Raw genomic sequence first — 13,064 nt, 5'->3', positions numbered from 1 at the left:
AAAGCGAGAAGAAGAGGGACCAGGTGAGGAAAGCATACAAGGTGAGGAAAGAATAGATTAGTGTCGGAGGAAGAGGATGAGGGGAACCAGATTTCCTACATTATCGGTACCATCGGTTTACGATCATGTTGATGTCAATAATGTTGATGTCAATACTCCGCCATTGTGCGTCCTAGAAGAGAGATAATTCCATTTCTGCTGCCTATCGATCTCCGTATCTCCAAAGAAACATCGGTGTTATTACTCCTTTTAATAGGGAGGAGAAAATCTTTGTTGGATTTCGGGCTTTGCTCAACAAAGAGAACAAAGGTATTTGACTATGAACTTGTTTTGTAAATCTCAGGTCTCATTTTGTGAATCAGACAATTTATAAATCGTAGGGCTTATATTGTGAATCCAATAGACTTTTTTTGCGAATCGACGGCTTGTTTTGCGAATCGATTGTTTTGATTGTTGAGTGCGGTGATATTCTTTTTCAAAGTAACACTCGAGAGATTGACAAGGAGCATGTTGAGGACTATACCGAAGGTGATCGAGTATGTTCAAGCTGTAAATATTTGGTGTGAGATCCTAAACAAGTAATGAGAAGTTGAAATCACCGGATTCTCTTGTTCGTTTATTTGTTCCATACTCCAATGACGGTGTTAGTTCCCCCCGGGTTGTCTGGAAAATATTGATGTTTCTTGATTCAATTAGTAAGTTTTGGTTTGGTGTTATTATGTTTTGTGAAACCTATTTTCATCTTTATGTTCTTCTTTTCATTTCATCTTGTCTTGTTTTCAGATTTGCACTCCAATCATGTCTACATCATGCCCACCGTTCTTCTTTTGTTTCGACCTTCGATGGAATAAATTGTGAGTCATACACCCTATGAATGGAGTAGATGTTAACTATTCAGATTATGTGCAACCTACGGTGCGTCTTTTCCTCCATTTCTGGTTATGCAAAGTTGTGAATTTACTTTTTTTCGTGAATTCACGATCAAAGTGTTTGACAAGCATGTAACACATCCACATAATTAAGTGCTAATTTAGGTTGTGTGTGCGTAAAGACAGGCTCATTAATTGGGTTTCACCAAGATTCGCAGTGATGGCGACATGATGCCGAGTTGTTTATCCCTCCTTCAATTTTGAAGTCGGTGAAATGGATACCGACGTCTATTTGTTTCACCTGTTGGAGCATTACAAAGGGAACAAAACTGACTGTCCTTTAATTATAACTTCTGTAAGATACCTTTACTTAACCTTGTGAACTCCGAGAGTTTGATTTGTCGGACACGGAGTTAATTTCTGAAACCTAGGGCCGTTCGTGAACTTTGGAATAATTATAAGGACTTTTTGTTTTGCATTTATAGGTAAGTCAATCAAACGCTATGCATTGAAGTTATACCTTGAATTATGACCTCCGGTGACAACATGTTGAAAGCTCTTTGTCGAACGAAGTGCGAAGAGTGGAATTGTGTGCCTATGTATGACCCATTCCTTTATTAATCATGTTTTGTGAATCTTAGATGTTATTATTGGTTTTATCTGTTGTTCTTAATTTCTGAATCGTGGTCTTATTATGTGAATCAAAGATCTTGATTTGTGAATCACAGATCTTAAGCTGTCTTATTAATATTTGTCAGGGGCTACCGGCGTCTACCTTATTCTGAAGATGACCTTGTGAAGTTTATTTGGCACCGCAAAGGAAGAGATACAGTCACACAGTAAGTATTTTTCCCCTTTACTTTTATTTTTTTGTGCTTTTCCCTTGCCCCTTTACTTTAATTTTTATTTTTATTTGGATAATTCTAGTAATGTTTCTTAATGTGCCTTACTACAACGAGGCTATGGTGTGTACTGAGTGGATGGAAGTCACACGAGCGGCTTTATCTACGCTTAGACCGCGTCAGTGGGTTATGGATCAAGTAAGTAGACTACTATCAGCGTTCATTTCATTGTATTATCTGTAATCTTTTGTTTCATTCCTAATATTATTTTTTTAGGTGATTGATATGTTTGGGATTAGGACGACACTTCATCGACCAGATCTTCTGTACTTGCCATCGACTGTCATCGTGGTTAACTTTGAACTTGTTTTAATATTCAAGTATCTTGATTATCCCAAATTGATATGGTTTGTAAAATCATCTTTTGTGGTATGTAGAATTGTACAAAGAAGAAAAACCCTTGTATTTGGAATCAATACATCAGTGGGACATACAAACCGGTGAATGGTGCCACAATCTGAAAGGTCTGGTCCCTCAACAATATTTTTTTTTATTTTTTTTTTGTGGCGGACATGTAGGGCTGTAAATTGGAGACTAATCTTTATTATATCAGGTTTTTATACCGCTGATCAAAGACAAACATTGGTGGGCTTGTATATGCGATATGGAGAGTAAAACGAATTACATCCTCAACTCAAGCGCGAAAGTACAGTCTTATGATGTACATAATACAACGATAGACACGGTATTAATTATTTGCCTAATCTAACCCTTGACAGTTTGTGAATCAGAGTATATAAAACATTTTTAGTGTACAATCAGTATTAACTCGAAACATTTTTAGGTGGCCAAGTTATCTCCTATTTTGGCAAGTAGTTCCCCGTCATATTATCCCATGCGGTTTCTGCACTCTCACAGGGTTATAACTCTCAAAGTTTCTCAACAATCAAATAAGTAAGTTATTCCCTAATGTGTCCGCTTTACGGAAATTAAAAATTGTTTACTAAACAGTTGAACACTATACTACATTCAATTTTGATTGTGGAGCTCACGTGTTGAGGTATTTGAGTATGTTGGACTGTGAGCTCGGTGATTGGCAGAATCCAGACAATTATCAGGTAAGAAACAAGTTGAACAGTATACGTACATGAAATCTGTATTTGAAACTGTGTTGTTCATTAATTTCAACTATAATTTCTTACAATTGCGAGAGAATGCCGATTTTCGAAAGTCGTAATGATGCAACTACTTTCATGGGATGCAAATACTAGAACAGTGATCCGGTTCTTTAATAACTTTTGCATATCAAATCCCCATTCATTCATAGTATCCGCGATATTTTGAATAGTAGCGAGCCATGCTTGTCCGTGTATATATTTTGAAATATTTTACGTGTTTTTCGATATAGGAGTATAAGTAGCAAGATGTGCTTGTCTATGGTGGTGAGATGATGTGAAGCGGGAGATCGTTTCTTGATGTATGCTTCTCTGGTTGGGAATTTATTCTTCATGATTGTCTTTGTGAGCGTGTAGTAGAAACGGGACAGCATTTATTCTTTTCTTTGTGAGTTTTGGGTGTTATGCAGTGTATACTTACTTATCTCTGGTTGGTTCGTCGGAGGCATTTGTCCCTTATGCGTGGAATTTAACTTGTGGTGGATACAATCAAGTATTATGTTAGTATAGTATTAGATGGTATATGCAGTATCTATCAAGTATTCTAGTGAATATGTTATTAGTCATTTAGTTGGGTGCTAATCTGCTTATTTAATAGATCTCCTTTTGTAATAGTTGATTTTAATCAATGGAATTGATTAGTCGCTTGAATTTGTGAAATTTGACGTGGATGATTTATAAAGCGTCTGATTCGCAAAATGAGACCTGAGATTTACAAAAGAATGTCTGAGATTCAAAAAAGACGATATTCACAAAAGATGGATTCACAAAACAAGTCGATTCACAATATTAAACCTCAGATTTATATATTGTCATTCACACGGTAAGATTCATGAAATAACGTCTATAATTCACACTAATCCATTTTATATAATATTTAAATTGTGTCATTCACAAAATAAGACCGTTTAGCCAGTCGACCGTTCCTTTCTAATAAGATTACGAATCTTCCTAATAATCGCGAAAATTAGACCCAGGATTCACAAATTAATACCAACAAATAAGATTTCCAGGTCTTTTGTATATATTAAGATTTAAGATTCATAAAACAACCTCTTACATTCACAAAAGAACCTCTTTGATTCACAAAAATAAGATAAACAAATAAGATGTCCATATTTTTGGAAACCAATAATATGTTGCCAAACTAAAAGACTGCTCCTTTCAAAATTGTCAGTGTCTTCTTCAATCATCATATCTATTTCTCAAGGCTTAAGAAGACTCTTTCCTTCATTCTTCATCCTCATCCCCTTCCTCTTCTACTTCTTCGTCCGCTAGCTCTCCCTACGTAAAAGACAAAGCTGGAATTAGAAAGATGTTTACAAACATTAGATGTACAATAATAAAAGTGAGGATCATGCAAAATTGGGTGACACGACGTGAATCACATTCATCTTATATAAGCCAACTGTTGTCATTTATGTTACAAAGTGAGGAATTATATCAGGTTACTACATACAATCAGTCTCATTTCTGTGATTCACAAATAAAGATATGTGATTCACATAATAAGACCCAGGATTCACAAATTAAGACCTGGGATTCACAAAGCAACCCTCGGGATTCTCAAAATAAGATAAAAACAGATGAGATGTCCAGATTTTTTAGGAAACCAATAATACGATCTAAGACTCACAAACCAAGGTCGAAACAAAACCACCTATTTTGAATGACATTAACCTAAATTAACCCATTTTTGCCACTCCAACAGATTAATAGTACTTGAATAATATAGATGTAGTTGCGTAGATGAATACAAACCTGATTCACTGGAGGATGGTTTGCAAAATCATATGGACAATTCCTTTTGTCGTGGTTACCCTTGCGCTTTCAGTTAGCACACAACCTTTTTGCTTTTTCCGCCTTCTTGATTGCCTTATTTTTCTTGCTCACCAACCGTTTACCACAGCCTTTGTTCCTAGACACATTAGGCGGTAAGATGTTGGTTTCTTCTGGAACCTTGCAGCCCAGTAGAAGCTCAATTTGTTGTTGTTTTGTCAACGGTTGAGTGTTTCCCTCTAGTTTTGTCCTGAATTCCTTGATTAAATTGGCAAACTCTCTCACATCCGACTCTTCTTTCCTTTTGAGCATAGCAACAGTTAACTGAATCTCAGACCACACCACAGACATTCCAATCTGTTTTGTACTGGTATTGTTGTATTTCTCTAACAGATTCCCATTCCAATCATAAACGCCAATTTTGAGTGCATTCTTGCTCCACCTTTGCAAAATATATTTATCAGGTATGTCCTTAAATTTTCCCGAACAAACCCAAATGATGTGACTACATAAAATACCTCTCCTTTCAAACAGTTTACATGTGCACCTTACATCATTCGTGCTTCTACTGCACTCAACTGCAAATTTTAGTCCTTTCTTTGCATCCTCAACTAACGACACTTCAAAGTTCGTCACAGGATCTGGCGGAGTGTATCCAACCACACTGCAGGTATTTATTGAAAGCTTCACCTAGTTTTGGAACTCATAGAACATCGCATGGGTATAGCTTCTCACTGCTTGTGTCTCCCATTTTGACCCATACAGTGTTTCAGGGATTGAATTCGCATTCTCCTCTTCACGGAGCTTGGCGCAGTGCTTTTGGTGGTCGGTGGCGCTTTCATAGCGCACCAAGAACTCGATTAATGTCCCGTATTTGTTTGCAAACCGCTTAAAGAAACTATTAGCACTCTCTGACCTTTGTGTAGTTCGTAGTAAACCGCCCATTGGCACATTTCTGAAATAAGCGGGTATCCATGTGTGTCTATCAGCGAACTTCCCATTCAACCACGTGTTGTCTTCCAAGGAGAAATCGTTCATGACTTTAAGCCACTTCTCTTCAAATTCCCCGGGCTCCAGGTCATCGTCCCATACAACACCGTTCAGACGGGTTAAAAAGTCGGTATCTCTACAAATTTTACTCCCAACCTTGTCGGTTATTTTCTTCATGATGTGCCACATGCAAAACCGATGTTTTTTGTTTTGAACTTAGCTGCAATGAACAAAATCAAATTATCGACCGTCACCATCATTTTATAATAACTAAATTCACGCAGTTTCACATAACAAAGTCATACGATGCACTATTATGTAAATCTCAAGTCTTATCCTCAGATTCGGACTATAAATCATATAGCTTATTTTGTGAATCCTATAGCTTATTTTGTAAATCTGGGGGGTTATTTTGTGAATCTCATGTCTTATCCTCGGATTCAGACTATATAAATTTTGTAGTTAGTTTCGAAACATACCAGGAACTCGCTTTAATTATTCCGGGTCTTCGTCGGTGATGATGTAGTTAGGCTCCTTCCCACCCATAGCCGCTTTAAAATCGGTCAAATACCCACATGAATGACTCCTCGTTTTCATGTTCTATAAGCGCACATGCAAATGTGATTGACCTTTTATGATGGTCAATGCCCGTGAAAGGCGTGAACGTCATGTTGTACTTGTTTGTACCATAAGTTGGGTCATATGAAACTCCATCCCCAAACAGAGCATACGCTCTTTGCATGTCACAATCCGTCTAGAAAATCCTTGTCAATGCGTTCTTGGAATCTTTTTCATAAACAAAGTGGAGCCCTTTTGTTTCAGCTAGGGTGTCTAAGCGTGATTTGAACATTTCCCCATCATGACTGTTCATTAGACACTTCATTTCCCTCTGAAAATTTTTGAATTGCTTGACTGTTGCCCCGACATTTTGAAAACCACCCAATTGTTGAGTGCATAGTTGGTGTGTTAAGCTAGGACCAACATTTGCTTTTGAATGGCTGACAATCATTTGCATATGAAATTCATTGATATTTTCAGCAAGTTTCTCAAATTCCTTATTTTTCACAACATCAAGCGGGTGATTGTGACCCTCAATAAACACGTCAACCATGTACTTGTTCTCATGGAACTTGAACTTTATCATTGCTGGACAGCCCCACCTTCTAATCTTTGTTATTCTTGTGGTTGACCCTTTGTTGGAACTCTCTGCCTCTCCTCCACCTTTTTTCACCCTACGTTTAGCAGCTGGTTTTTTCGGTTTGCTCTTTGTACCACCTATTTCTGTTATTTCTGATGCAACGGATTCATCCGCCTTTTCTGCAACACCAGTTAGGGCAGGTCGTCTTTTCTTCTTATTACTGACCTTCCCGATTGCAAACCATGCACTTTGTTTCGATAATATCATCACGAAACCTTTTGCTTGAAGATTTCCTTGATTTAAACCCACAAGCAACAACAGACGTTTCATAAAACAAAGATCATTGAGTCTAAGTCAATAAATGTTTTCCCAATTTGGTGTAAACTTTTCATCAATCCTATTTATCCATCGTTGGCTGCCACTCGGTGTGTAAGTTATAAGAGTAGTAGGTGTGGAAATAGTTGGTACTGTAGGGCTTGTTAAAAAAAGAGAGGTAGAAGCTTCACCGCAATTAACATTGGAATCAACAACTGAAAATTGTAGATTCACAAATTAAGCCAAAAGTGCAAGATAGGAGATTAACAAATAAAGTTCCACAATATTAGCATATAAGGTTCATAATCTCTGCCACAAACCAAGTTTCAGGATCTTATAGTCTATATTTCAATAAATAACCTACTAGATTCAAATAATTAGCTCTTATATTTACAAAATAAGCACTCTGATTCACAAAATAGACAATGTTAAACAATCTCTGCCACAAACCAAACTTCATAATCTTATAGTCTATATTCACTAAATAACCTATCAAATTCACATAATTAGCTCTTATATTCACAAAATAAGCTATCTGATTCACAAAATAAGGAGAATAGCAAAACAATCTCAAAAAAATAACATCTCAAATTCATAAAAGATTGATGTTTCTTCGGTTCAATTAGTACGTTTTGCCAAAAAGAGCAACATAGGAGATTCACAAATCAAGTTTCACAATATTAGCATCTAAGTTCCTCTGTCACAAACCAAGTTTCGGGATATTAGTCTATATTTTTCAAAATAACCTCTCAGATGCACAAAATTAGCTCCTAGATTCGCAAATAAACTTCTCAGATTCACAAAACCAGACCAAAATAACGTCTCAAATTCATAAAATAGGGACAAAACAGAATACCTGTTGCAATAGCACTCTTATCAGGAGTCGCTGTAGTATCAGGAGTTAGACCTGCAACATCAGCAGGAACGCTATAATAAGTAGGACGAAATTGATAAATTTTGATCAAATTCAGGATATTATAGTATACATTCACGAAATAACTTCTCAGATTTACAAAATTCACTCTTAGATTCACAAAATAACCTCACATATTCACAAAATCAGGATAATAGCGAAAAAAGGAGATTACCTGTTTCAACAGCAATATTATCACCAGTTACTGTAATGTCTGTAATCTCCATTGAAATTGAAGCTGCAACGTCAATTTGAGCCTTATTAGCTCTTATATTAACAAATAAAGTTTCACAATAATAATGTTTCAAATTAACAAAATAGTAGGAACACCATAATAAGTATGACATCGACAACCATAGATAAGAAAGCATGCAATATTGCGATACAAGACAATTAAAGCATTCAATGGTGCGGACTTGTGCAAACTTTTCAGAATTTGTCATCTTATTTAGTTTTAATCTTACCCAGGTTGTATATATTAGTTATTTAAGTTTCACAAAATAACCTTCTAGTTTCACAAACTAGGGTCTCTGATTCACACAATAAGAAATAAATAAATTGCATCAGTAACGTTTAACAACAGAGATTCACAAAATAAGGCCCAAGATTCACTAACTATAGGCTGAGATTCACCAAATAAAGTCCGAGATTCACTAAATAAAGTATCAGATTATTAGTTCAAATAATTAAAAAAAAATTGGTGAAGATTATGAATTCACTTTTAAGAAAAGGTCAGGTTGTATGTATCTAGATATTTTGTTGATTTGTTAATAACAGTTCCATTCCCAAGAAAAGGACATTGAACAATCAAGCATTCAATCAAAAAATTTAATATATGGGTAATGTGAACAGCCTTTGTTGATGTTGTGCCAAATACCAGGCCTATAAATATCTAATTTCGAAACATAATAGTATATACCAATAACCTCTCTTCTCTCTTCTGTAAAACATTTCAAAAATCCCTATTGCACACAATGTCTCATTTATTTGTATTTCCCTATACTTGTGTTTTGGCGAATGTTTCAGGTTATATGAATCAAAAAGGGAAGTATGTTTGTCCTGACCTCTCTAAATGGCGATTGTTTAATGAGCCAAGGTTATGAGATAGAGTCTTTGGTGCTGTTATCTCGCAGCAGACTTGTCATTTTATGGGATTAGTACTAATTCAATTTGGCACAAATGACAATGGCTGCAAACAGGCTTTTAAGTTGCGGGAGAAGTTCGAGCAATTTGGGCGTACTAGATCGAATGGTGGCTACCTATTCCCGAGTTCGGGGGCCCTTTCTATGGGTAGCATCAAGGCTTGATTCAAAATATTTTAGCTACACTCCAGTATGTAGAAGAGTCCCATATTCATCTAAACATGCGGGAAGATCACTCACGATGATGCGAGATGAATCTTTGCACCTATAGCTATATCAATATTGCTCTATGTGCATTGCCTCGAACAAATAGGGTTGATTGATAAACTAAACAAATATCATATCTTGTTTAATTTTTCAGCTTTTCAGTTTATTTTATTTTTGAATGTTGTTGTTTAGTTAATTCGAAAGCCATGAACCTGCGAAATTTTATGTGATGAAAAATTACAAGATTTTTAAGTTTTTTGAATATTATATTTAGCGCTTATATTCACAAAATAAGCACTCTAATTCACAAAATAGACAATGTCAAACAATTTCTGCCACGATCCAAGTTTCAGGATATTATAGACAGTTTATATTTTCAAAATAACCTCTCAGATGCACAAAATTAGCTCCTAGATTCGCAAAATAACCTCTCACATGCACAAAATTAGCTCCTAGATTCGCAAAATAACCTCTCAGATTCACAAAACCAGAACAGTTTGTATTTTCAAAATAACCTCTCAGATGCACAAAATTAGCTCCTAGATTCGCAAAATAACCTCTCAGATTCACAAAACCAGAACAAAATAACGTCTCAAATTCATAAAATAGGGACAAAACAGAATACCTGTTGTAATAGCACTATTATCGAGTCGCTGCAAAGATGTCGGGAGTTAGACCAAAGACAACATCGCAGTAATACCATAATAAGTAGGGCGAAATTGATTATTTTTGATCAAATTCAGGATATTATAGCCTACATTCACGAAATAACTTCTCAGATTTACGAAATAACTTCTTAGATTCACAATATAACCTCACATATTCACAAAATCAGGAGAATAGCAAAACAGCTTCATAAAATAGCGAAAAAACGGAGATTACCTGTTTCAACAGCAGTATTATCACCAGTTACTGTAATGTCTGTAATCTCCATTGAAATTAAAGCTGCAACGTCAATTTGAGCCTTATTAATGAATGAATTATAATCAATTAATGAATGAATTAACAAAATCAACAAATTTTACACCGCGAATGACGAAATTGCTCAATTGCTCAGTTTTGATCGAATTCAAACCCTAAACTAACGAAATACTTCAGTTTTTGATCCTTATAAATTTACAAAACAGTTCGATTTTGTTCAAATTTGATCATTATATCATCAATTAATGAATGAAGTTAAGAAAATCAATTTTTCATCAAATAATATGAAATTACCTGGAAATTACCTCGAAATCTTCTAAGAAATCGATTAATTTGATGAATTCGCCTCTTTGATTGTCAGAATTTGATTATTTTGACGAAATCGTCTCACAAATTTGATGATATCGCCTCTTTGAAATCGACGCCCAAATTGAGTTATTTTGTATAAGCGCACAAACTCAGTAGTTTTGGAAGGAAAGAATTTGGGCCTTTTGTTTAGATTAGAGAGAATAAGGTATTTGGGCTTTTTTTTAGATTAGAGAGAGAAAGTGTTTTGGACCAAATGAAAAGTTTCTTGTTGACCCCTAATTTTCATCCTTGTTTTTTCAGTCCAACATTACAAAATCAGCCCATCCATGTATAATGCAAATCAGTCCAAGGTAGTAATTTGGTGAGACCGGCCGCCTCGCCATAATGAGGTGCCTCACCGGATCCGGCCTATATATATATATATATATATATATATATATATATATATATATATATATATATATATATATATATATATAGAGTGGTTCTTATAAGGCCCTCATATATAATGAGTCCCTAAGTCTTAATAGAAGCCTTTGGATATAGTGGATGGAGGGATGAGATTCAATCAAAATGAAAGGCTAAAAACTAATCTCACTAAACAAAATGCTTATTACTCTAATTTCCTCCTCAACTCAATTATTCCCCTCATTAATCATTTCTCTCCTCTGATTATCACAACCACACTACTTCTCTCTATCTCACTTCTCTCATTTCATAAACCAAAAAAAAAACCATACAAAAAAAACCAAACAAAAACAAAACAACACCAATAATCCCTCCGTCCTTCCTCATGCCGCCAACCACCCACATCCTGCCGCCAACCACCTCACCTCCGTCCTTCCTCCTGTCGCCAACCACCCCACGGCCACCCGTACCACCTTTCCTCCACACCTCTCCTCCTTCTACCCCCACCACCTTCCTCCACCCGCAACCCAACACCAGCGACAACAACAACAACGACAACAACCCAACAACAACCGGCAACAACCAACAACCCAACAACCAGCAACAACCAACAACCCAACAACCAACAACCCAACAACAACGACAACAACAACCACAACCAACCCGACATCCCTCTTTCTCTCCCATTTCCCGCCACCTACAGCCACCCTCACGGCCACCCAGACCCACCACTCGACTCCTCTCACCACCCTCGACCTAGATCTGTCCATACCCAGACCCAAACCAACCCGCAACCTCTTCAAAAATGAAGCCCTAAACCGGGTCACCAAAGTCCTTATATTCGTTCAAATTTCAAATTTGAAATTTCAGATTTGTTTTTTTTTTTCGTTTGGTTTTTTTTTTGTTTTTTTTAGATTTTAGATTTGCTTTGGTTTTTAATTTTTGTTATTATTGTTATTTAGATTTTCGTTTGGTTTTTTTTTTTTTCGTTTTGTTTTATTTTTGTTTTTGTTCTTTGTTTATTGTTTTTTGTTTATTGTTCTTTGTTTTTTGTTTTATTTGTATTTTTGTTTTTTGTTTTATTTACGGTTTTTGTTAGATTTACGGGTTTTTTGTTAGATTTATGCATATAATTTGTTATTCTCATGAGTCATTCACCAACATTTTATTTTTGTATATAATTTGTTAATTTAATTGGGTTATACGACTAAAGTTATACAATTTACGACTTAAAACACCAAAGTTATATATTGTTATTGAAGTATTTTTGGACTAAAGTTATACATCTTGTCTATTAAAGTTATACACTGCGTGCATTAGAGTTATACACACGATATTTAAATTTGGTTTTTTTTTATTGTTATTTGGTTTATTTCAGATTTCGGGTTTGGTTGGGTTGTTGGTTTTTTGGTTTTATTATTGTTATTTGGTTTTTTGTTTTTGTTATTATGAGTTTTTTTGGTTTTTGTTATTATTTTTTTTTTTCATATTTTTCATATTTATTGTTTGATTTTTTTACTATTTTCGACTAAAGTTATACATTTTATGACTAAAGTTATACATTTTATGACTAAAGTTATACATTTTATGACCAAAGTTATACAAAAAAAGACTAAAGTTATACAAAAATTGGACTAAAGTTATACAAAAAATTGGACTAAAATTATACAAAAATGAACCAAAGTTATACAAAAATGAACCAAAGTTATACAAAAATTGACCAGAGATATACAAAAATGCACCAGAGTTATACAAAAAATTGGACTAAAGTTATACAAAAAATGAACCAAAGTTATACAAAAATGAACCAAAGTTATACAAAAATGAACCAAAGTTATTCAAAAAACGACCAGAGTTATACAAAAATGCACCAAAGTTATACAAAAATTGGACTAAAGTCATACAACAATGGACTAAAGTTATACAAAAAATTGGACTAAAGTTATACAAAAATGAACCAAAGTTATACAAAAATGAACCAAAGTTATACAAAAATTGATTGAGTTATACAAAAATGCATCAGAGTTATACAAAAAATTGGACTAAAGTTATACAA

At 35.0% G+C, this 13,064-nt stretch overlaps 1 long non-coding RNA gene across 1 annotated transcript; it reads right to left on the bottom strand.

Annotated features, from left to right (window-relative positions):
- Positions 1 to 4,009: 4,009 nt before the first annotated feature.
- Positions 4,010 to 8,262, bottom strand: LOC141608897 (uncharacterized). Its single transcript, XR_012527050.1, has 3 exons — positions 8,197 to 8,262; positions 7,965 to 8,015; positions 4,010 to 4,170 (listed from the first exon to the last, which is right to left on the bottom strand). It is a non-coding gene; the product is annotated as an uncharacterized LOC141608897 (long non-coding RNA).
- Positions 8,263 to 13,064: the final 4,802 nt, after the last annotated feature.

The sequence above is a fragment of the Silene latifolia genome, chromosome 10 (assembly GCF_048544455.1).
Source record: "Silene latifolia isolate original U9 population chromosome 10, ASM4854445v1, whole genome shotgun sequence".
NCBI lineage: Eukaryota > Viridiplantae > Streptophyta > Magnoliopsida > Caryophyllales > Caryophyllaceae > Silene > Silene latifolia.
This window is presented reverse-complemented; position numbering and strand designations above follow the sequence as displayed.